We start from the raw sequence: 25,043 nt of genomic DNA, 5'->3' as shown, positions 1-25,043 counted from the left end.
GATTTTCCCTATCTATACATTCGAGGGATTGTTTTTATATTAATTGCCATCCCAAGCATGTCTGTTATCTATTGTTTGGGAACACACCTACGTCAGGGGTCCTGGTAGATCTGTATAAATACATTGCACTTCAGACAGATAATCAGAGGGAGTCCGACCAGAGGGCTTCGCCACCATCGCTGATATCGATGCTGACCCAGTCTTCGTGTCCCTACGGAGTCTGAGATAGAGACCTCATTCCAAGGTAACCAGGGTTGGGAGCTCCTCTCATGGATATGCCATTGACAGATTAGGTTTAGCAAACCCAGCTCTCCTTTAGGTAGGAGGTTAGGCCTCTCACATTAGGGTATTAGGGCATATTACATCTTGTATGTCTTTCTAATGCATTGCAAGATGGTGGGGGTCTTTGTAATAATGATTCTCATCTTCACAATTCTGTTTCTTGCATTATTCATTATCCTAATCATTGCAGTCCATGCAACATATCACAAACTGCAGTTGTGTTAAATAAAAACTATTGAAACTTTACTGCATCTTTGTCATTGCCTGTGTTTGTATGAGACATGATATATCTGTGAGAAAGAAGTAATCTCCATTTAACCACGACACTCCCTGAGATGTCTTATTCTCGAGTCCATTTGTAAAGGCTGCCACAAATCATTTTTTACTATTGTGTTTCTGGTGAGGTGCTGCTAGTGAGCCGGTAAGGTTGGGACAACAGTTGTGACTTGTTGTAGGATAGGCATAGTCGCCTACAAGCAAAAGTACTGTCATCCTTTAACCAGCAGTCTTGCCTAAAGCAAGAGTCCAAACTACGACAAGCTTTGTAGATTATCATAAGCCTCCCTGGCCATGATGTTGATAGGAGCATCAGGGTTTATAATGGCTATCATTTGTTTTGTTCAGATAGTGATTTGGAATTTCTGTGGTGGCCGGTTTTCAGGTGTGTTTGGACTACTATGAACAGGGTGTGGACCATTGTTCCCTGTGGCATGTACACCTGCGCAGTTGTGATCACTGCCTCCCTCCAGCATGCACACACTCTCACAAGGCATGCACTTCACTGCTCCATGCAAAGCGAGGAAACAGTTTGGATCGGCACAAAAAATGATCACTTTTTTGGGGCTGTAGTGCAGTGGCAGTGAGTTTGCACGGCCGATTGGAGGAACAGCATGCGAGTGAAAGGCAGTCTTTCTCTTGTCTGCACATGTTTTGAAATGTATGACAAACATCATAGTCGGCAGTTACCCATGCTGCTTCCTCTGTTAGCGTTGGGTGAGGGGTCCAGCCAAGATTCAGCAGCATCAGGATTCAGGAAAATATTTGTTGCTGACAGTGACACTGATAAAACGTAATATATGTTGTGCTATTTTACAGCACTGGATAAACCTGGACAAGTCATTTCTATGCAAACCTGCTCAAAATAAAATGAGGATTCACACTCATTAAGTGAGTCCAAAACATTAACTTGCGCTGGCTGAAACAGATACCAATCTAGTGGCTGCGTTGTACAGAACGTCCCTGCTTAGCCAAACTGGGTGATCACAGGCAAACACGCTATTTCACTGCGATTTCACGCTATTTCCTTTTTGTTCGTTACAACTGTTAGACCTGTCAGCTCGGTGTGGTTTCCCCTGTCTTTTTGGCTTTTGACCTCCTATTTTGACATGTGCTAAATTTTGTTTTTGCTGGCTTTAGAACTCTGGGCACTTACCACTGCTGACCAGTGCTAAAGTCTGAATGGTATTGGTGGTTGTTTATCCATTATTGGCATATATGATTTACTAGTAAGACCCTAGCATAGTGCACCATATGTGCCCAGGGCCTGTAAATCAAATGCTACTAGTGGGCCTGCAGCACTGATGGTGCCATCCACACGAATAGCCTGTAAACATGTCTCAGAACTGTCACTGCAGTGTCTGTGTGTGCAGTTTTAACTGCCATTTCGACTTACCAAGTGCACCCGCCTTCCCTTTTACTACATGTGAGTCACCCCCAAGGCAGGCTCAACGCAGCCCCATGAGCTGGGTGCAGTGTATTTAAAAGGTAGAAATGTACTGGTGTGGTTTTCATGTCTGTTACTGAAATACTGCTAAATTATTTTTTTCACTATTGCAAGGCGTATCTCTCCCACAGGTTAACATGGGGATTGCCTTGAAATATCTTTTACGTGTAAATTCCCCTTGGGAGCAGATAGAGTTATGGAGTTTGGAGTCCCTGAACTCACAACTTACAGATACATCTTTTGGGAAAGTTGATGTTTAAATAGTAAGTTTGAGAATGTCACTTTTTGAAAATGGTAATTTTCTTGCTTAACCATTCTGTGCCTCTGCCTGGCTGTGGAATACACGTCTGGGTCAGGATGACAGTTGGGCTGTTTGTGAATTCACTCTAGACACTCACACAAAGACAGCTAAGGTGTGCCCTGCATATCCTGATGGGTCTTCCTGGGCTAGAGTGGTGGGAGTAGCTGATACTTGAACCTGAATGGGGCTGTCTGCCTTACACAAAGCAGTCTCCAACCCCCGAAGAGGGCACTACAAAGACTTTCCTTTGACGTTTGGCTGCTTCAAAGGCAGAAATGAGTATGAGTATTGGACCAATGAGACCACAACTTTAGAATCCTTCCAGACTGAAAACATACTGCCAGGAAGAAGAGCTAGATGCTGTATGCCTGCTGCTTGCTGCTTGCTGCTGCTGTCTTGGGAGTGAAAGGACTGGACTTTGCTTTCCACATCCTGCTTCCAAAGGTTCTCCAAGGGCCTGGACTGAGCTTGCTTCCTATTAGAAGTCTCAGGGATATCTAAGACTTCACCTGCCAGGACCTAGGCTCCTTTGCTGAGAGTCCTGACTTGCCAAGTGGTGCCAAATCCCTCCCTGGCCCCTGGCGGGTGAATTCTGGTGTAACCAAGAAGAAACCAAGTACATAGACTCCAGAGTTACTTCGTAATTGACGCTGCTGTCTGACCTCACACCTCTGCCTGCACCAGATCTGTGGCCCCCGCTGAGTGCAACAACAGTGACTGATGCCGCAGGCCAAATGCCACCACAGCACCTCTGAAGTCTTGCCACAGCATGAGTCATGTCTTCGACGTCCAGGACACCCAACTACGACTCAGCCACATCACCTGTGGCCTTGTGTTGTGATTGTGACACTGCACAGTCAGTGGCTTGCATCTTGACCTGCTGGATTCATCAACCATGTCTTGTTATAAGGAACCAATGCCTCATCACCAACACCACATCACCTCCCCTGCAACAGTAAGGAACTGACTTTTCACCTTCCCTACCTAGCAGTTAAGGAACTGACGCCTCACCTCCCTGGTAGTAGGAGGGGACCAACGCCACACCGGCTCCAGTGACGCCTCACCTCTCCGACTCCAAGCAACGTCTTTGTTCCCTTCTTTTCCAAGGTACTCTACCTGGGGTCCGTGTGACTCGGTGACTGGCCCATACTTCCTCGCGCTTGGTGTTGGACTGTTGGGACAACTCCGTCAAGACGTTCTAATTGCCCCAGTTGGAACTATTATGTTTTTAAGTGCTTTACTGAGATTTAATCTTTAAATATTAGTATCTTTGAGTAAGTGTTTGGATTTGGTTTACTCAGATAAATATTGGCTATTTTTTAAACCTGTTGTGGAGTACTTTGGTTGTGTTTCAACTATGCTACTGTCTGTGTGTGTGTAAAAATACTTTTCACATTGCCTATGAGATAAGCCTGACTGCTTGAGGCAGGCTACCAAGGGGACGTGCAGGGGCTATCTTCGCTGTGTGACTTTCTTACCCAGACTAGAGTGAGGTTTCCTACTTGAACAGGGTGCAATCCACTGCCAACTAGACACCCATTTCTTACAGTCGCATATGAGGGCACCTCAATAAACAGACCAAAGAAAAGACAGATGAGGACACCTTCAAGCTTGTTGTGTTTAATTTAATAACTTAAAGGTTTTCCATCTATAATAAATACAGATCATGTATTCTGTAAGGATTACAACTGATGTGCCTCTTTGTTCTCTTATAGCTTAGTCATCGGGCAGGAATGTTTCTTAGTTCATGTTTAGAAATTCCCACTTTTAATACATTTCAAATGAGCGGAGGTGCCAAGGTGAAATGGTTATGTGTGTTAAAGATATACACTACCTTGAAGACAACCTACCTTAATCAAACATAGGGGGTCATTCTGACCTCGGCGGTAAAAGGCCCTTACCGCCGGTCAGAAGTCCGCCATTCTACCGCCGCGGCCGCGGTAAACCGCCACGGTCATTCTGACCCACAACTGTGAATCCGCCAAAAATCCGACATCCAAGGAAGGCCGCCTCATCAGCGGGCCGCGGTAAACTGGAGATGACCAAACCTCCACCGTCACGCCAACACAAATACGCCCATGCCATTCTGACCCACGAATCCACGCGGCGGTCTTTCAACCGCGGTATTCCATTGGCGGTACACACCGCCACGCTCAAAATACACACACCTTTACAAAACACAGCCACATTGGACAATTCGAAATACACACACCTGATACACATACACACACCATTCCCACACACCCATTTCAATATAAAACACACACCCACATCACCCACAAACCCCCACTAGTTGGAAATCGGAGCGAAGGCGAGAGCGAGAGAGATAGAGATAGAGAGAGCGAGCACAGCAATAGAAAACCCCAACACACACAGGAACCCAACTTCATCACCCACACCACATCCACGCACACATCACCACATATCACCACGCACATCACCACAAACACCACCCCACACCTCATCCACACCACCCCATGGCACCCCAAAGACACCCAAGGTTTTCGGACCAAGAACTCCGGGTCATGGTGGAGGAAATCATGAGGGTTGAGCGCCAGCTCTTCGGCACACAGGTGCAGCACACCACCATAGCAAGAAAGGCTGAGCTATGGCAAAGGATCGTAGACAGGGTCAACGCTGTGGGACAGCATCCCAGAAATCGGGAAGATATCAGAAAGCGATGGAACCACCTACGGGGGAAGGTGCGCTCGATGATCTCCAGGCACAACATCGCTGTGCAGAAGACTGGCGGCGGACCCCCACCCACTCCACCCCAATTCACAGCATGGGATCAAGAGGTGGTAAACATCCTGCATCCTGATGGCCTCGCTGGAGTACACGGAGGAATGGACTCTGGTAAGTCGAATCTCAACTACTTCACCCCCCCCAACCACCAGCATGCCAACCCCCCCCCACCCCCAATCTCAACCCCCCAGCACACAACCTCCCTGCCAATGTCTCACCAGCACAACCCACCCTAAACAACACCAACCCCTGAATGCCAACACAAACCATAGACAGCCACCACCAAAGCATGACCATTGCACATACCCATACACCCCCCCCCCCAAACCCTCACAACACCTCCCACAAGGGAATGCCAGCACTGGGGGACAAGGGCACTCAAAATGCACGCCATGGCACACACAGAAACAATAACCATACTCCTTTACCCCTGCAGGGCCCGAACGCCAACACACCGCCACGGAGGGTCCAGATGTGTCCATCCCACCCCCAGAACAGGCCCCCAGCGAGGACAGCAGCTCTGTCGACCTAGAACCTGACGACCAGCCCGGACCATCGGGGACCTCTGGACAGTCGGTTCCCCACACACAGACACAGGCCACAGCAGACCCAAACCCCTCTGGGAATAACAGCACAGCTCCCACCCAGCGGGCCCATGCCTCTGTCTCGCGGACGCGTCAATCAGCGGTGTGTCCGCCACTACAGGGCACCCAGGCTGACCCAACACCCCAACAACAACAGGGACCTGGGGGCAGTGGTAGTGGGCACACCGTCCTGGGGACAGAGGCCCGGGTAAACAGGGCAACTGGGAGGGCTGCTGTGCGACAGGGGGGGGAGGACAGGCCCAGGGAACCGACTCTCCAAGAGGCCCTCACCACCATCATGGGAGGATACCATCACTCCCAGGAGACGATGGCGACGGTACTGGCCAGGTTCACCGAGATCCAGGCACAGCAGGAGGAACGGTACATGGGGTTCAGCAATGAACTCAGGAACATCGCTACCGCTATGGGGACCATAGTCCAGGCCCTCAACCGTATAGAAACAACATTGCGGGACCATGTGGCACCACAAAGGGCCCCTGTCACTAGCCAGGAACAGCCTACCACCTCCGCCGGCGCTAGTGGTCAGGAGGCCCCCACAGAACGACGGGCCCCCAGAACCCCACCTCCTGCTGAAGAACAACCACCCCGCAAGAGGAACCTGAGATCTCAAAGGAAGACAGAGTAGGATGCCAAGACCCCCGCCAGCCTAATATCCCCCCAGATGTCATTCCACTGTCCCACAGTGTCTCCCTGTCCAACCTTGAACTGCCCCTGCTCCATCCTTCCACAGGCATATGGACAATGCACCTGTGCGACCGAGAACTGGACTCTGCCATGGACATAACTCCACCCTCACCCATCACCGTTTTAATATCATGTACCAATATCTAGCACTAAAAATAAATCACTCATTGCACTGAAATCATTCTGGAGTCAGCCTGTATTATTGACAAATGTATAACACATTACTTATCAATAATGTTCTGTAATTTCTGTGATGACAACATACCGATGTCAATAAGCATTAGTCCATGGGCTAACCAAGCCGAAGTCATGCAGTGGGTCATACAGAACTGAAAAGGGAAGGGAAAATCAAACATCAGTTTAAAAGAACTGGGGGGAAATACACAAAGTAAAGATGCAGGGGGCTTTCTGTAAATGTTAAATGGCGTGGCTGATTCCTACCTGTGTGCTGCTGAAAATACTGTTGGATAACTCTGTCCCTGTTGTCTGGGTCGTCCTCTTCGTCTTCCTCCTCTTCACTCTCCGCAGGCTCCACAGCTGCTTCAACACCACCATCTGGACCATCCTCCTGCAGGAAAGGCACCTGACGTCGCAATGCCAGATTGTGAAGCATACAGCAGGCCACGATGATCTGGCACACCTTCTTTGGTGAGTACATCAGGGATCCCCCTGTCATATGCAGGCACCTAAACCTGGCCTTCAGGAGGCCAAAGGTTCTTTCAATGATCCTCCTAGTTCACCCATGGGCCTCATTGTACCGTTCCTCTGCCCTGGTCCGGGGATTCCTTACTGGGGTCAATAGCCAAGGCAGGTTGGGGTAACCAGAGTCACCAATTAGCCACACACGTTGTCTCTGTAGCTGTTCCATCACATAAGGGATGCTGCTATTTCGCATCACATACGCGTCATGCACTGACCCAGGGAACATGGCATTCACATGGGAGATGTACTGGTCAGCCAAACAGACCACCTGGACGTTCATCGAATGGTAACTTTTCCTGTTTCTGTACACCTGCTCATCGTCTTTTGGGGGTACTAAAGCCACATGGGTCCCATCAATGGCACCAATTATGTTGGGGATATGTCCAAGGGCATAAAAATCACCCTTCACAGTGGCCAAATCAACCTCCTCAGGGAACACAATGTAGCGCCGCATGTGTTTCGTCAGGGCAGATAACACTCTAGACAAGATTTTTGAAAACATAGGCTGAGACATTCCAGATGACATGGCCACTGTTGTCTGGAATGACCCACTTGCCAAAAAATGGAGGACTGGCAGAACCTGCACTAGAGGGGGGATCCCTGTGGGTTGGCGGATGGGGGACATCAGGGCTGGCTCCAGCTGGGCACACAGTTCATGTATAGTGGCACGGTCAAGTCTGTAGCGTAGTATTATATGGCGTTCTTCCATTGTCGACAGGTCCACCAGCGGTCGGTACACGCGAGGATTCATCCTTCTCATCGCAAGTCCCAGCGGACGGTGCCTAGGAAGAACAACATGGAGCACAGAGTCAAGCAACCCACAGGTACGTAACCACAGCTTGCACAGTAATTGACTCGAAATGCAGTGAAAGGCTTGTATGAGTGGCAATGCAAGGCCTAGGCCTCTGTGACGCAGTTGAAATTATGCCATGTGGGCCCTTGGAATGGCGGCTGCCTGACCTGTGAAGTGGGACAATGGGATGTGAGGTCACTGCGCTAGCGTGGCACACCGTGGCGGTAGGCGGTCGAAGACCGCTGTACGAAGGCGCATTGGTTAACATTGAACCCTATGGGTTTCATGAGCCAATGACGATGTGCGCCGGCGGTCGCGGTACGCACCGCCGCGGTACGCACCGCCGCGGGCGTGACCGCCATTTTCTATCTCCTTAATCACTCGAGACCTGATCATCCACAGGAGAGGACCTATACTGCAAGTGCTGCTGTGACCTCGGTCTGGAAGATACAATGGCTGCTGCGACTGGGGAAAGGGCCCCTGCCTTCACTTCTGAAGAGTTGGAGAAACTTGTGGATGGGGTCCTCCCCCAGTATGCGCTACTCTACGGTCCTCCAGACCAACAGGTAAGTACACTGAGTGCACATTGAATGGGTTATGCCTGTGTGGAGTGTGGTGGATGTAAGTTGGTGGGGTGGGGAGAAAATGAGGAGTGCAAGGCACGGCAGATGAGAGAATGTGCCACATGGCAAGGTTGGGGAGGGGGGGCATTCACATCTAACAAGCAGAAAAATAATGTTTTTTCTTTCCCACCCTGTACATGTCAAACAGGTCAGCGCCCATCAGAAAATCGACATTTGGCGTGCCATCGCCAAGGAAGTCCGGGCCCTGGGGGTCTACACCAGACGGGGCACCCACTGCCGCAAGAGGTGGGAGGACATCCGCCGCGGAACCAGAAAGACCGCCGAGTCACTGCTGGGGATGGCCTCCCGACCTAGGAGGGGTGCCAGTCGTACCCTGACCCCCCTGATGTCCCGGATCCTGGCGGTGGCCTACCCTGATTTGGATGGGCGCTTGAGGACATCACAGCAGACACAAGGGGGTGAGTATCTGCACATTCTGCTATCTTTACGCGCAGTTGAGGCGTCTGGGTGGGGGAGGAGGGCTGTGGGTGACAGTAGGCCAGGGCGCTTTCTGTAGTGTAGTCCCCTCCCTTAGACATGGCCCTGTGCCCCCACCTCTGTAGGGTGCCAAGTACAGCTAACCATGGTCCTGCATCACACATGTGCGCGTTTGTTGTCCCTAGACCTGTTGGCCGAGTCAGAAATAGTGAGTAGTGTACCCCGATTGCGCGGCTTAGTGCATGTGGCACCTGTGTCTGTCCTCTCCGCCAACGGTGTTGACATGGCATGCACTCAACCTGTTTTCATTTCTCCCCCCACCCTTTTTCTATCTCTTCATGTGCATGTGTGCATTAGCATCATCAGGCGGAGGAGATTTGGCATCGGAGCACGAGGGAGCTGCAAGTCACAAGGCCCCGGTGGGCACTGGAACAGACACCGAGGGCACCAGTGATCCGGAGGGCGAGGGGAGCACCACCACTGGGACCGGTGAAGACACCAGCGACACGGACACATCCTCGGTTGGGAGCTCCCTAGCGGTGGCGGCAACATCCGGGCCCCCCGCCTCTACAGGTACAGCCGCCACCCAGCGCACCAGCACCGCCCTCCCAGCAGCCCCTCAGCCTTCGCTCTGTGTCCGCTCGCCCAGGAAGGCGGGCGTCTCCTTCGCCCCATGCACCTCAGCCCCTGCCCCTGTCACCCCTGCTGCCCTCAGTGAGGAGGTCATTGACCTCCTTCAGACCATCATTGTTGGGCAGACTACCCTTTTGAATGCCATCCAGGGGGTAGAAAGGGAGGTGCATCGGAGCAATGCCTACCTGGAGGGCATTCATTCGGGTCAGGCTGCCCATCAACGATCGTTCAATGCTCTGGCCTCAGCACTGACGGCAGCCATTGTCCCTGTTTCCAGCCTCCCTCTTCTAACTGCCTCCACCCTTTCTCTGTCTCCTGTTCCTCAGCCTATCCCATCCACACCATCAGACCAGCCTGCACACACCTCAACACCCAAGAGCAGCTCATCCAGACACAAGCACCACAGATCCCACAAACACTCACCCAAGCAACACCCAGATGCAGACATTCCAACAGTCACTACCACCTCTGTGTCCCCCTCCTCCTCGTCTCCCTCCTCCCTCCCTGTGACGTCTACACTCACACATGCATGCACACCACCATCAGCCAGTGCTTCCATCACCAGCACACCCTCCAGTCCAGTCCGCACACGTGCAGTCACCACCCCCACTGCCATTTACACGTCCCCTGTGTCCTCTCCCACTGTGTCTGTCACCCCCTCTTCCAAGACACATAAACGCAGGCAGACACCCAAACAACAGCCAACCACCTCACGACAGCCTACGTCTCAGTCACCTGCACCCAAAGACAGCACACCTGACTCTCCTACAACCACATCCTCTTCCTCCACTTCCATCACCACTACTCCTACCCTTTACCTTGGTCCTAAGAAATATTACCTCTCTAATCTTAACCTCTTTCCCTCCCCTGACCCACCCCCTCCATCTGCTAAGAGTCCCAAGAGCACCTCAGCCACCACCAGCCCTGCTTCGAGTGTCACAGTGGTGCATGGGTTCTGGAGTCCACCCTTTGGCGGCAGTGACACTTCACTCAGCAGCAAGGACACATCCAGCCCCCCCCCAGGCAAGAGGACCCGGAAACTAAAGGGCCGCCGTGAGAGGTCCGACACGGCTGCCCCCAAGGAGCTCACTTCGGCCACTTCACCTGCCACAACAGCCAGGGGAGGGAAGGGCCCGAGAGCCCCATTTAAGGAGCGAAAGGGCAGCAGGGCGGAGAGGTCAGCCAGCAGGAGCGCGGAGCAGGAGGGCCCCACAAGCCCCATCCCGGCTGCAAGGGACGAGAACAAAGGGCCCAGGACTCCGTCCCCGAAGGTGCCTGCCACTGCACGGTCAGAGGGCGAGTGAGCAGGGAGTCCAGGCCAGGTCTGGCTCCCTAGACTTACTGGAAGAGCACCGCTGAACAGGGCCCCGCCGTGCAGAAGAGCACCACTGAACAGGGCCCCGCCGTGCAGAAGAGCACCGCTGAACAGGGCCCCGCCGTGCAGAAGAGCACCGCTGAACAGGGCCCCGCCGTGCAGAAGAGCACCGCTGAACAGGGCCCCGCCGTGCAGAAGAGCACCGCTGAACAGGGCCACGCTGTGAAGACAGTCACCGCTGAACAGGGCCCCGCCGTGCAGAAGAGCACCGCTGAAGAGGGCCCCGCCGTGAAGACAGTCACCGCTGAACAGCGCCCCGCCGTGAAGACAGTCACCGCTGAACAGGGCCCCGCCGTGCAGAAGAGCACCGCTGAAGAGGGCCCCGCCGTGAAGACAGTCACCGCTGAACAGGGCCCCGCCGTGCAGAAGAGCACCGCTGAACAGGTCCCCGCCGTGAAGACAGTCACCGCTGAACAAGGCCCCGCCGTGCAGAAGAGCACCGCTGAACAGGGCCCCGCCGTGCAGAAGAGCACCGCTGAAGAGGGCCCCGCCGTGAAGACAGTCACCGCTGAACAGGGCCCCGCCGTGCAGAAGAGCACCGCTGAACAGGGCCCCGCCGTGAAGACAGTCACCGCTGAACAAGGCCCCGCCGTGCAGAAGAGCACCGCTGAACAGGGCCCCGCCGTGAAGACAGTCACCGCTGAACAGGGCCACGCCGTGCAGAAGAGCACCACTGAACAGGGCCCCGCCGTGCAGAAGAGTACCGCTGAACAGGGCCCCGCCGTGCAGAAGAGCACCGCTGAACAGGGCCCCGCCGTGCAGAAGAGCACCGCAGAACAGGGCCCCGCCGTGCAGAAGAGCACCGCTGAACAGGGCCACGCCGTGAAGACAGTCACCGCTGAACAGGGCCCCGCCGTGCAGAAGAGCACCGCTGAAGAGGGCCCCGCCGTGAAGACAGTCACCGCTGAACAGCGCCCCGCCGTGAAGACAGTCACCGCTGAACAGGGCCCCGCCGTGCAGAAGAGCACCGCTGAAGAGGGCCCCGCCGTGAAGACAGTCACCGCTGAACAGGGCCCCGCCGTGCAGAAGAGCACCGCTGAACAGGTCCCCGCCGCGAAGACAGTCACCGCTGAACAGCGCCCCGCCGTGAAGACAGTCACCGCTGAACAGGGCCCCGCCGTGCAGAAGAGCACCGCTGAAGAGGGCCCCGCCGTGAAGACAGTCACCGCTGAACAGGGCCCCGCCGTGCAGAAGAGCACCGCTGAACAGGGCCCCGCCGTGAAGACAGTCACCGCTGAACAAGGCCCCGCCGTGCAGAAGAGCACCGCTGAACAGGGCCCCGCCGTGAAGACAGTCACCGCTGAACAGGGCCCCGCCGTGCAGAGGAGCACCGCTGAAGAGGGCCCCGCCGTGAAGACAGTCACCGCTGAACAGGGCCCCGCTGTCTCAAGCACCGCTCCGCTGGGCCCCGCCGTCTCAAGCACCGCTCCGCTGGGCCCCGCCGTCTCAAGCACCGCTCCGCTGGGCCCCGCCGTCTCAAGCACCGCTCCGCTGGGCCCCACCGTCTCAAGCACCGCTCCGCTGGGCCCTTCCTGTCAAGCACTGCTCTGCTGGGCCCCGCCGTCTCAAGCACCGCTCCGCTGGGCCCTTCCTGTCAAGCACCGCTCCGCTGGGCCCCACCGTCTCAAGCACCGCTCCGCTGGGCCCTTCCTGTCAAGCACCGCTCCGCTGGGCCCCGCCGTCTCAAGCACCGCTCCGCTGGGCCCCACCGTCTCAAGCACCGCTCTGCTGGGCCCCACCGTCTCAAGCACCGCTCCGCTGGGCCCCACCGTCTCAAGCACCGCTCCGCTGGGCCCTTCCTGTCAAGCACCGCTCCGCTGGGCCCTTCCTGTCAAGCACCGCTCCGTTGGGCCCTGCCGTCTCAAGCACCGCTTCGCTGGGTCCTTCCTGTCAAGCACCGCTCCGCTGGGCCCCGCCGTCTCAAGCACCGCTCCGCTGGGCCCCACCATCTCAAGCACCGCTCCGCTGGGCCCTTCCTGTCAAGCACCGCTCCGCTGGGCCCGCCGTCTCAAGCACCGCTCCGCTTGGCCCTTCCTGTCAAGCACCGCTCCGCTGGGCCCCACCGTCTCAAGCACCGCTCCGCTGGGCCCTTCCTGTCAAGCACCGCTCCGCTGGGCCCCACCGTCTCAAGCACCGCTCCACTGGGCCCTTCCTGTCAAGCACCGCTCCGCTGGGCCCTTCCTGTCAAGCACCGCTCCGCTGGGCCCCGCCGTCTCAAGCACCGCTCCGCTGGGCCCTTCATGCAAGCACTTTTCACGGTTCACTGTGCACACCATGCATCCTGCTTGACCAGTGGAGAAATGTATCCACCTGATGGACTGTGGCTTTGCACTCCCCAGGATGGTACAGTGGGCACCCCACCCACTGTAGAGACATTGAGAGACTGTGGCTTTGCACTCCCCAGGATGGTACAGTGGGCACCCCACCCACTGTAGAGACATTGAGAGACTGTGGCTTTGCACTCCCAAGGATGGCACAGTGGGCACCCCACCCACTGTAGAGACATTGAGAGACTCTGGCTTTGCACTCCCCAGGATGGCACAGTGGGCATGGTGGCCCCTTCGTGGATCTGGCGTCGTGGACTCATGTGGCTGTGGTGCCCCCCCCTTCCCTTCCCCCTGAGGTGCCTGTAGTTTTGTCATCAGATGCCCCTGCAGTGTTCTCTCCAAAGGACTCAGGTCTCCTGTGTGGGCTTTGCCCTTGTGTCGCAAAACTTTGGCCCACGGACAAATCGAAATTCGTAACATTTGCTAGGCTAATTGCTTCGGTTATCCACTGCTGTGTATATGGACTTTTTGAAATGTAAATATGTTTGATAGTTGACCAATACTTCTCAGAGCCTATTTTGTACATAAACTTTTATTCCCAAATTGATTATGTAATTGCATTTTTTATGGGGGTTTGGGTGGTGTCACTGTGACTTGTTGCTCTGCATTGGTGTGTACATATTGGGGGGGGGGACGTCGCATATGTGTGTGCCCGTAACATTTTCTCGTCCCCCCTCCCCTGTGTCGTAGGTGCGGTACTCACCGTTGTCGTCTGCACCGGCGTTCGTACTCGTGGTAGATGAGCAGGTAGACGAGAGCAGGTAGGATGTTTAATTCGGGTTCCATGCTGTCCTCCTTCCTCGTGGAGTGCGTAGAGGTGAGCGTTTTCCCGTTCGTAGTCTGTTTCCGCCGTGTTTTTATCGGCGGTGCTCCCGCCCCGGAAAAGGTGGCGGATTGGTGAGTTGTGATAGGGTGGGCAGTACATTGTCTGCTGCCTGCCTGTTGGCGGTGACCGCCGCGCTGTTTGTCTGTCCCGCCGTGGCGGTCGGAGTGTTAAAGTGGCGGGCTGTGTTGGCGGTTCCCGCCGGGGTCAGAGTTCCATTTTTTGGACCGCCAGCCTGTTTGCGGGTTGGCCGCCGCTTTATCACCGACCGCCAGGGTTAGAATCACCCCCATAATGTTTGCTGTGGGATTTAGCTGTCAAATATCTTCGGAACTCGGCTCAGAAATGGGATGTTAGAGCCAAAGCTGACCCTTGGCTCAGCTCTCCCTGTTAATTTATTGGCCTGCCCACTGCTACTCACTCCCCACTCTTCTAAGGGCTGCAGACAGAAAGTAGTTAATTTGTGTTCCCTTCCCTTCCATGGCACAAAGCATCAGCTTATCATTCTATGTTATGATATCTAAAGTATGCCAGAAATACGAGAAATCATGTTTGTCATCATGGCTTTAAACAGAATGAAAAAAATAGAGTCTCTAAAAGGGGCAATGCAAACAGAAGTGTAACTGTTAATGGGGTTTATTGGAGGTGTAGTGCAAGCACCCCGTTACTGTATGAACTGCATTTTTATTTACTTTCACTGAACCGCTGTTTAAAGTGCTTTGTATCTCCATCACACACTTTTTCATATAATCACAGATACAATGTTGCTATAGCTTTGTGTGCTCTGCAGAGGGGGCAACAACTGCATGCACAGTAATGTGAACAACTTTCAGACCCACTGACAGGCATTGTGTGAATATTACACCATCATCATCCTCAGCTCTAGAGCCCTCCACTGTCAGAAATTGGAGTTTGTTTGCTTATCTTTCGTGGGAGCTGTTAGCTCCCACCGAGCAAAAGCAAACAGCTGTGTTCTGAGAGTGGGCACCCTGGGACATAGCAGGAGCAAGCCCTGGGGGTTAGCGGTCTCCAAGGCCATCAGTGGCTCCTCAAGGAGGGCTACGAAACCTCCCTCCAATGTAAATCACCCCAGGGAACGGTGGTGGTCCTAAACAGACCCCCTTTTCATATTTTAATGTTTGCCCCAAGAAAGTGGTGATCCCCAGGACTGGGGGAGGGGGGCATGTGGCCACTCCTGCATAACTTTAGTGTTTGTGTCCCGGGAAGGTGGCGGTCACCAGGTTGCGAGGGGGCACTGAGTGGCCCACCCCACATGTATATATCAATGCCCCAGAACCTGGCCCAGCCGGCGACTCTATGAAAAACAAGTACGGGAGCCCGCGTTTCAGAAAAAAAAAATTGCAGCGAATTGATGTGAATTGTTTTTTAAAATGCTGTTTAGCTTGGGGGGGGAGGGTCTAGGGCCTCAGAGCTAAGGGATAGGGTGTCTCCCATTTTCTTTTTTTTTTACACTTTATTCTGGGGCTTGACTGAAGCCGAATTCCAAGATGGCTGTCTACACTTCCTGGCTTGAAGTGTTTGCAGCAAATCAGAGCTGTGCATTTGAAGTGCACACGCTCTTAATCTTTGCGAAGTCATTGCGGCAAGAGCTATACAAATTTATTTTCCCTTTAATATCTCCAAAACTACTGGATCGATTTACACCAAAGAAGCAAAATTGTAATCTGCGTACTGAAAGCTAGCTTTGTGACAAGTTTGGTGCAATTCCGTTCAGTGGTTCAGGCTGTTGCCTTGTTCAAAGGTCCTATGGGAATTAACATTAACAACTTTTTTGACCTCCCCTTTTTCTCTTCCCCCCGCAATTACCCAAAACTTTTCTATGCCAAACAAGAATCACAAGAAACTTATTTTTGAACATTTTGTGAAGATTTGTCAAACAGTGCTAAAGATATAGGCAAGTAAAAAAAATGCACCTAAAGAACCAGAGCCACTAAACACCATCACCCATAAACCATCCACGCACCTTACAGCACACACCCGAACACATCACCCCACACACCTTCACACACACTACACACACTACACCCATGGAACCCCAAAGACACCCCAGGTTCTCAGAGGAGGAGCTAAGGGTAATGATGGAGAATATCATCCAGGTAGAGCCACAGCTATTCGGATCACAGGTGCAGCAGGCATCCATTGTTAGGATGATGGAGCTATGGCGGAGAATCGTGGACAGGGTCAACGCCGAGGGACAGCACCCAAGAACAAGGGATGACATCAGGAAGAGGTGGAACGACCTACGAGGGAAAGTGTGTTCTGTGGCAGCAAGGCACCAGATAGCAGTACAGAGGACTGGCGGTGGACCCCCAACTCCTCCCCCACAACTAACAACATTGGAGGACCAAGTCTTGGCAATCATGCATCCTGAGGGCCTGGCAGGAGTAGCAGGAGGACTGGACTCTGGCAAGTCAACTCTCTATTACTATCACCCCCTACCTGCATGCCATCACATACCCCACCCCTGCCCTCACCCGATCACCCCACCACCTCACATACACCCCATCACCACAGCCCACTCATCCCAATGCCAAGCCCTGCACGTAACACCAATACACGGACCCGAATAACAGACCTACATGGACACACATCACTAAAGCATGCATACTAGAGACAATCAACTAGCCCACCAAATCACTACTCACACAAGGCTAAACTGCCAGGGCAATAACAACCATAGAGGGCAACTCACCCATGCACAAGATGGCACACACAGAAACAATAACACTGCATTTACATCTCCACAGATCCCCCATCCAACATCACCAGAGAAGAGGTGCCAGCAACATCCAGTCCCCCTCGGGAAGAGGCCCACAGAGATGCCAGCAGCTCTGGACGCCTGGATCTGGATGATCAAACTGGCCCATCAGGGACCTCCGGACAGTCGGTAACCCAGGCACCGTCCCATACCACCACAGAGCCTCACCTCTTAGGAAACCCCACCACAGCACCCACCCAGCGGGCCCATACCACTGTCCCCAGGACATGTCAATCAGCAGTGTGTCTACCACTACAGGGACCCCAGGCCACCCCACAAACACAGGACGATTAGGGACCTAGGGTCAGTGGCAGTGGGCACCCGTTTCAGGGGAGAGAGGGCCAGGACAACAGGGAAGCTGGGAGAACTGCTGTGCAACAGGGGGAGGACTGGCCCAGGGAATCCACTCTCCAGGAGTCACTCACCAACATCCTGGGAGCATACCGCCATTCCCAGGAGATGATGGGCCATGTACTGGACAAGTTGCAGGAGACCCAGCGGCTGCAGAAGGGACAGTACCTGGGGATCAGGGAGGACTTGAAGGACATCCACACCACCCTGGTCACCATTGCAGGGGTGCTGGCAGACATGGCCAACACCATGAGTGAGATAGTGCCACACCAACTGGCCCCTGATACCAGCCAAAACAATGAACAGCCTTCCATCTCCGCTGCCACTAGTGGGCAGGAGGCCCCGTCACAGGAACAACAGGCCACCAGCACCCCTCCCCCTGCAGAAGGAGAACCACCCTGCAAACCGTCCCTGCGATCCAGGCAGAAGCCAGAGAATATTGCCAAGACCCCCGCCAGGAAATAAGACTCTCCTGAATGTCACCCCTGTGTCACACTCAGTTACCCTGTCCACCTTGAACTGCCATTGCTCCACTTCCTATGCCCCCTTGGACAATGCATCTGTGATACCAATAGACTGGACTCTACCCTTGACTTTCCTCCATCAGCAACCCAGCCCATTGCAATACCCCCTCTAGTTATTAGCACCTAAATAAACACCCTTGGAACAATTACATGTATGGAGTCTGTCAATTGATTGAAATATGTATTCGTTTAACAAGCTGTAAACATTGCAATTCAACTGTACAGTAATGTATACAGAGGTATGACCTGTAGTTGGCAGCAGTCAACACACCAGAGTGGGGCACAGATATCTGAAAATAGAGATTCCAAAGGGTACAGTAAGTGGCCATAGTAGTGGGAAAATCAGCCTGCCACGTACAATGTCCAACACAAAACTGTCAATGGAAAGTGAAGTTACAGTGTCTTATGTGTGTGTCACTGGAAGTACTGTCGTGTGATTGATGTTGTGTTGTCCTCATCCTCTTCCGCTGCCTCCTCTTCGTCACTGTCCACAGGGTCCACTGCTGCCACACGCCCATCTCCAGCCTTACCCTCCTGCAGAAAAGGCACCTGGCGCCTCAAGACAAGGTTATGTAACGTACAGCAAGCCACAATGATCTGGCACACGTTCTTGGGTGAGTAGCACCGGGAACCAGCTGTTAGATGGAGGCAACGAAAACTGGCCTTCAGGAGGCAGAATATCCTCTCAATTATTCATCTTGTTCGCCCATGTGCCTCATTGTAACGTTCCTCTGCCCTTCTGCCCTTGTCCTGGGATTCCTCGCTGGGGTCAGTAGCCATGAAAGGTTGAGGTAACCAGAGTCACCTGCAAATATTGATGGATACCTGTTAGCCAAACACTAACCCTTAGAGCCAACACCATACCCATTCACTAACATAAACTGGGTTGGAACCATGGGCTCGCCTATTAGCCACACCCAATGCCTCTGGAGTTGAGCTATCACATATGGGATGCTGCTATTCATCAGGATAAAGGCATCATGCACAGACCCAGGATACTTAGCATTGACATGGGAGATGTACTGGTCCGCCAGGCACATTATCTGAACATTCATGGAGTTAAAGTTCTTTCGATTTCTGAACACCTGTTCATTTCCCCAGGGGGGGACAAATGCAATATGTGTACCATCAATAGCCCCAATAATGTTGGGGATATGTCCCATTACATAGAAATCAGCTTTCACTGTGGCCAAATCCTCCACCTGTGGGAAGACGATGTAGCTATGTATGTGTTTAATCAGGACAGACAACACTCTGGTCAGCACTATTGAAAACATTGACCTAGACATTCCTGCTGCCAAGGCCACTGTCACTTGGAAAGAACCAGTTGCCAAGAAATGGAGCACAGATAGGACTTGCACAAGAGGGGGATCCCACTGGGGTGATGGATAGCAGATATCAGGTCTGGTTCCAATTGGGTACACAGCTCTGTGACTGTGGCCCTGTCCAGCCTATAGGTGAGGATAATGTGCCTGTCCTCCATTGTTGCCAAGTCCACCAGGGGTTTGTACACGGGGATGTCTCCATCTCCTATTCATCTGCAGCGGCTGTACTCTAGGGGGCAAAAGAATGAGCACCTGGTCAGTATTCCACATTTCCAAACTGTACACTGTATTGCATATTTTGACAGTAACTGTATGTTTTTGGATAGGCCCAAATGGTGCCTATGTTTACTGTGACGCAGTTAGGTGCCATGGACTGCCCCCCCCATGAAATGGTGGTCGCCTGTCCTGTGTGGATGGACATGTGGAAATGAGGTAATGCCTCTGACGTTGTGCGCCATTGCGGGAAGAGGTCGAGTACCGCCGTGCAACTCCTCATTGGTTGTCATTGGGCCCTATGGGTTACAGTGGCCAATGGTGAAGTACGCTGGCGGTGACGGAACGCACAATTGCGGACTTGACCGCCATTTTCTATCTGTTCTCTCATTTGCTACCTGACATTCAACAGGAGAGGACCTACACTGCAAGTGCTGCTGTGACCGGTGTCTGGAACGGACCATGGCTCGAATCACTGGGGAAGAGCCCCTGCCTTCACCGCTGCTGAATTGGAGAGACTGTTGGATGGGGTCCTACCCAGTACCGAATGCTGTTTAGGCCTCCAGACCAACAGGTGAGTACACTGTGAGCACGATGCATGGGGCATGAATGAATGTAGTGCTGTGTGTGAGGGCCTCGTGTGAGGGGGGGAAACATCCTTTTTTTACGAAAGTCGTGGTTAATGAAAGCGCAACAACGCTTTTTTTAACCATGTCTCCATTATTTTGTGCCTTAACTACGTATGTTCTAAACAACGAACATGCATGGTTAAGGTACAAAGAAGGGAGTTGGCGAAGGAGGACGACGCAGGTGACAAGGGGTCGACTAAGTAAGTGGGGGGTTTTAGGTTTTGGGGAGGGGGTGGGGGGTCATGGGGTTTTAGGTTTTGGGGTGGGGGGGGTGGGGCGTTTTTGGTTTTGGGGAGGGGGTGGGGAGTCAGGGGGCTTTAGGTTTTGGGGCGGGGTTGGAGGGGTGAGGCGTTTTTGGTTTTGGGGAGGGGGTGGGGGTTAGGGGGTTTTAGGTTTTGGGGCGGGGTTGGGGGGTGGGGCATTTTTGGTTTTGGGCAGGGGGTTGGGGGTTAGGGGGTTTTAGGTTTTGGGGTGGGGTTGGGGGGGTGGGACGTTTTTGGTTTTGGGGAGGGGGTGGGGGGTTAGGGGGTTTTAGGTTTTGGGGCGGGGTTGGGACGGTGGGGCTTTTTTGGTTTTGGGGAGGGGGTGGGGGTCAGGGGGTTTTAGGTTTTGGGGTGGGGTTGGGGGGGGTGGGGCGTTTTTGGTTATGGGGAGGCGGTGGGGGGTTAGGGGGTTTTAGGTTTTGGGTGGGGTTGGGGGGTGGTGCATTTTTGGTTTTGGGGAGGGTGTGGGGGTTAGGGGGTTTTAGGTTTTGGGGTAGGGTTGGGGGGTGGGGTGAGGGATGTAGGGTGAATGGTGCCTATTAGTAAGGCTTTTATCAGGAATGCCTTTACAACGAAATATCGTTGTTAAGGCATTCGTGGTAAAATCATTAGTAGTAAGAACGAGGTCGGTGTTCCGACCTCGTTGTTAAGGCACTAGTTGTTTTGAAAGTCGGTGTTCCGTCATACAAACATGAGAGGGGGTTGGTGGAAGGGTCCTCGGCAATGTGCTGCATGTATGGTGGGCAATGTCTGTGTGTAAGGGGATGGGAGGGCTCTGGTGGACCATGAGTGTAACAGGCCGGATGGTATGGCTGATACCTTTTTCTATGTGCATTTTTCTGCAGGTCAGTGCCCATCAGAAAAAGGGTATATGGCGTGCCATCGCCAAGGACGTGCGGACCCTGGGGTTCTACGGCAGGCGGAGTACCCACTGTCGCAAATGGTGGGAGGACCTGAGATGCTGGGCACGGAAGATGGCTGATGCCCAGCTGGGGATGGCCTCCTAACGAGGAAGGGGTGCCCATCAAACCCTGACCCCCCTGATGTTCTGCATACTGTTGGTGGCCTATCCGGAGCTGGATGGGCAGTTGAGGCCATCACAGCAGCCACAAGGGGGTGAGTACAGTTCCAAATCTACTACTTGCACGTGGTGGGTTTGTTCTACGGGTGGGGGATGTGGGCCTGTGGGTGCCCCTAGGCCAGGCCGGACATTGCAGGGTAGGTCCCATGTTGGGTAGGGGCTGATGAACACCACCTCCTACAAAGCTACTAGGCATCCACTACTGGGCAGGGGTCTGTGGGTGTCAGGTATGCTGCTATTGGCATTAGGTATTCCTGTGCTTGGGCTGGTGACTACCATTGTGACTGGTAGTGCATTGCATAGTGGGTAAGCCTGTTCCCTGTGTGAGGGTGCTGTGTACACCAAAGGTGTTGTTGGGGCAGCCATTGATCAAGTGTATCCTTTGTCTCTCCCCCCCCACCTTTTTGTTTTGTTACCCTGTCCTTATGTGCATTAGCATCATCTGGTGGAGGAGCAGTGGCACCGGAAATGGAGGGAGCTTCATCCCACATGGCCCATGAGGCCGAATCCACCGATGGTGAAGGCACCAGTGGGACGGAAGGCAAGGGGAGCACCACTGCAGAGACAGGAGGGGACAGTTCTGACAGTGATGCCTCCTCTGATGGAAGCTCCCTGCTGGTGGCGGAGCCCTCTGTGCCCACCCAACTACAGGTACTGCCGCCACTCCCCGTACCGGCACCGCCTTCTCAGCAGCCCCTCAACAAGTTTCCTGTGCCCGCTCATCCAGGAGGGTGGGCATCTCCTTCACCCTAGGCACCTCAGGCCCTGCCCCAGTCAGCCCTGCTGCCCTGAGTGAGGAGGCTTTTGACCTCCTGCAACCCATCTCTGTTGGGCAGTCAACCATAGTGAATGCCATCTAGGGGCTGGCAGGCCATTTGCAACAAACAAATGAATTCCTGGAGGGCATTCACTCTGGCATGGCTGCCCCACAGAGATCAATCCAGGCTCTGCACTTCTCCCTGATGGCAGCCATTGTCCATGTCTCTAGCCTCCCCCCTCCATCTTCCTCTACTCAGTCCCATTCCCCTCAACCTCAACCTATCCCAAGCAAGCACACATTTAGACCAGCATGCACCCAAGACAACACACAGGAGTGGCTCAGACAAACACAAGCACCACACATCATCCCACAGGTACTCACACAAACACCATCCAGATGCAGACACACCAACATCCACTGCCTCCACTGTATCCCCCTGCTCCTCCTCGTCCTCCACCCTCCCACTAACATCTCCGCTCACACCTGCATGCACTACATCCTCATCCACTACCCCCATCACTATCACGCCTATCACTACACACCCCTCACTGGCAGTCACCACCCCCACATCCATGCACACGTCCTCTGTGTCCTCTCCTCTTGTGTCTGTGCCCCCTCCTCCCAAAGTACACAAACGCAAGCACTCAGACACCCAACAGCCATCCACCTCACAACAGCATACAGCCCATGCACCTGCACCCAAACACATCAGACAGACACCTCCTACAACCACTCCCTCTTCCTCCACTCCCAAACGTTCACCATCCTCCCAACCCAGTGTCCCCAAGAAGCTTTTCCTCTCCGCCTTTGACCTCTTCCCTCACCCTCCCCCCGTCCTTCACTTCAGGCCGAGCTCCTCAGCCACCCAGTCCATGGCCAGAGTAGTGTCGGCAGCTACTGCAGGTGTATGAGGCTCAGGGAACAAGGGCAAGGATGCACCACCAGCTGCCAAGGGCAAGGGCAAGGAGGCACCACCAGCTGCCAAGGGGAAAGGCAAGGAGGCACCACCAGCTGCCAAGGGGAAAGGCAAGGAGGCACCACCAGCTGCCAAGGGCAAGGAGGCACTACCAGCTACCAAGGGGAAAGGCATGGAGGTACCACCAGCTGCCAAGGGCAAGGGCAAAGAGGCACCACCAGCTGCCAAGAGGCCTGTCCCTGCAGGCAGGAAGGACAGGAGGCCTGGTGCTGGTACTGATTCTGAGCCCCCAACCATGGCAGTTCAGCCATCTGAGGCTGCAGGGGAAGGGCTGGAGCCTCCCCCCACCACTGGCATTCCCACCACCAGTACCCCCACCAGCATCGCCATCAGCACCACTGCCAGTACCACTGCCAGTAGCAGCAGCCCAAGTGGGCAGCCGTCCGAGGCTGCAGGGGATGGGCTGGAACCTCCTCCTCCACTGGCATTCCCGACACCGCCACCAACACCTCTGCCAGCAGCCGCAGCCCGGGTGGGCAGCCATTCAAGGCTGCAGGAGAAGGGCTGGTGTCTCCCACCACCACTGCCAGCACCGACACCAGCACCACTGCCGACACCACTGCCAGCACCGCCACCAGCACCACTGCCAGCAGCAGCAGCCCCAGTGGGCAGCCGTCCGAGACTGCAGGGGAAGGGATGGAGCCTCCCACCACCACTGCCAGCACCGACACCGGCACCACTGCCAGCACCGGCACCACTGCCAGCAGCAGCAGTCCCAGTGGGCAGCCGATAGAGGCTGCAGGGAAAGGGCTGGAGCCTTCCACCACCACTGCCAGCACCGACACCAGCACCGCCACTGCCACCACTGAGCAGCCGTCACCACCGGCGGGCAGTGTGTAGTCCTGCCTCCATGGACTGTAGTGTGTCCTATACCCTGCAAATCCTGTGGGTGTGACACCCAGGTGAGGGACTGTGACCTTGCACTCCCCAAGTGCTGCATCACAGGGCACCAGGTCCCCTCCAGAACCAGTGGAAGAAGCCATCCACTCACCCTATCCTTGCCAGTAGGAAGCACACTGGGCTCCAGGCCCCCTCCAGAACCAGTGGAAGAAACCATCCGCTCACCCTATTCTTGACAGGATGAAGTACACTGGGTACCAGGCCCCCTCCAGAACCAGTGGAAGAAGCCATCCACTCACCCCATCCTTTCCAGGATGAAGCACACTGGGCATGAGGCCCCATCCAGAACCAGTGGAAGAAGCCATCCACTCATCCCATCTTTGCCAGGATGAAGCACACTTGGAACAAGGCCACCCTCCAGAACCAGTGGAAGAAGCCATCCCCTCACCCCATCCTTGCCAGGATGAAGCACACTTGGCACAAGGCCCCCTCCAGAACCAGTGGAGAAGCCATCCACTTGAGTGACTGTGGCCTTACACTCCCCAGGAACAAACAGTGGGCAAACCACCCACTTGAGAGACTTTGGCCTTGCACTCCCCAGGAGCAAGCAGTGGGCAAACCACCACTTTAGAGACTGTGGCTTTGCACTCTGCAGGACCAAGCAGTGGGCAAACCACCCACTTGAGAGACTGTGGCCTTGCACTCCCCAGGACATCGCACAGGGCATGTAGCCCTCTCCAGGACCAGTGGTGTTGTACCATCTTTCGGCTGAGGTGCCCCCCAATTCCCCATCCCCCTGAGGTGCCTGTGTATTTTTGACGGGATGCCCCTGCGGTGTTCTCTCTGTGTTGTTGCAAGAGTCAAGTGGGGCCTTGGCCTGTGTGATATGGCCCTGTGGCCCACGGACATTGTGGACTGGCCAAGTGTCCCTCCAATTGTGTATATATATATATATATATATATATATATATATATATATATACATATATATATATGTGTAGCCTGGCTTGTAGTGGGTACCAAAGGTACTTACACCTTGTGCCAGGTCCAGTTATCCTTTATCAGTAGAATAGAGGTGTTTCTAGCAGCTTAGACTGATAGAAGGTAGCTATGGCAAAGCAGCTTAGGCTGAACTAGGAGACATGCAAAGCTCCTACTATACCACTTATATCATATGCACAATATCATAAGAAAACACAATACACAGAGTTACTAAAAATAAGGTACTTTATTTTTATGACAATATGC

The sequence above is a fragment of the Pleurodeles waltl genome, chromosome 7 (assembly GCF_031143425.1).
Source record: "Pleurodeles waltl isolate 20211129_DDA chromosome 7, aPleWal1.hap1.20221129, whole genome shotgun sequence".
Taxonomy (NCBI): Eukaryota; Metazoa; Chordata; class Amphibia; order Caudata; family Salamandridae; genus Pleurodeles; species Pleurodeles waltl.
Note: the sequence above shows the minus strand (reverse complement) of the source record.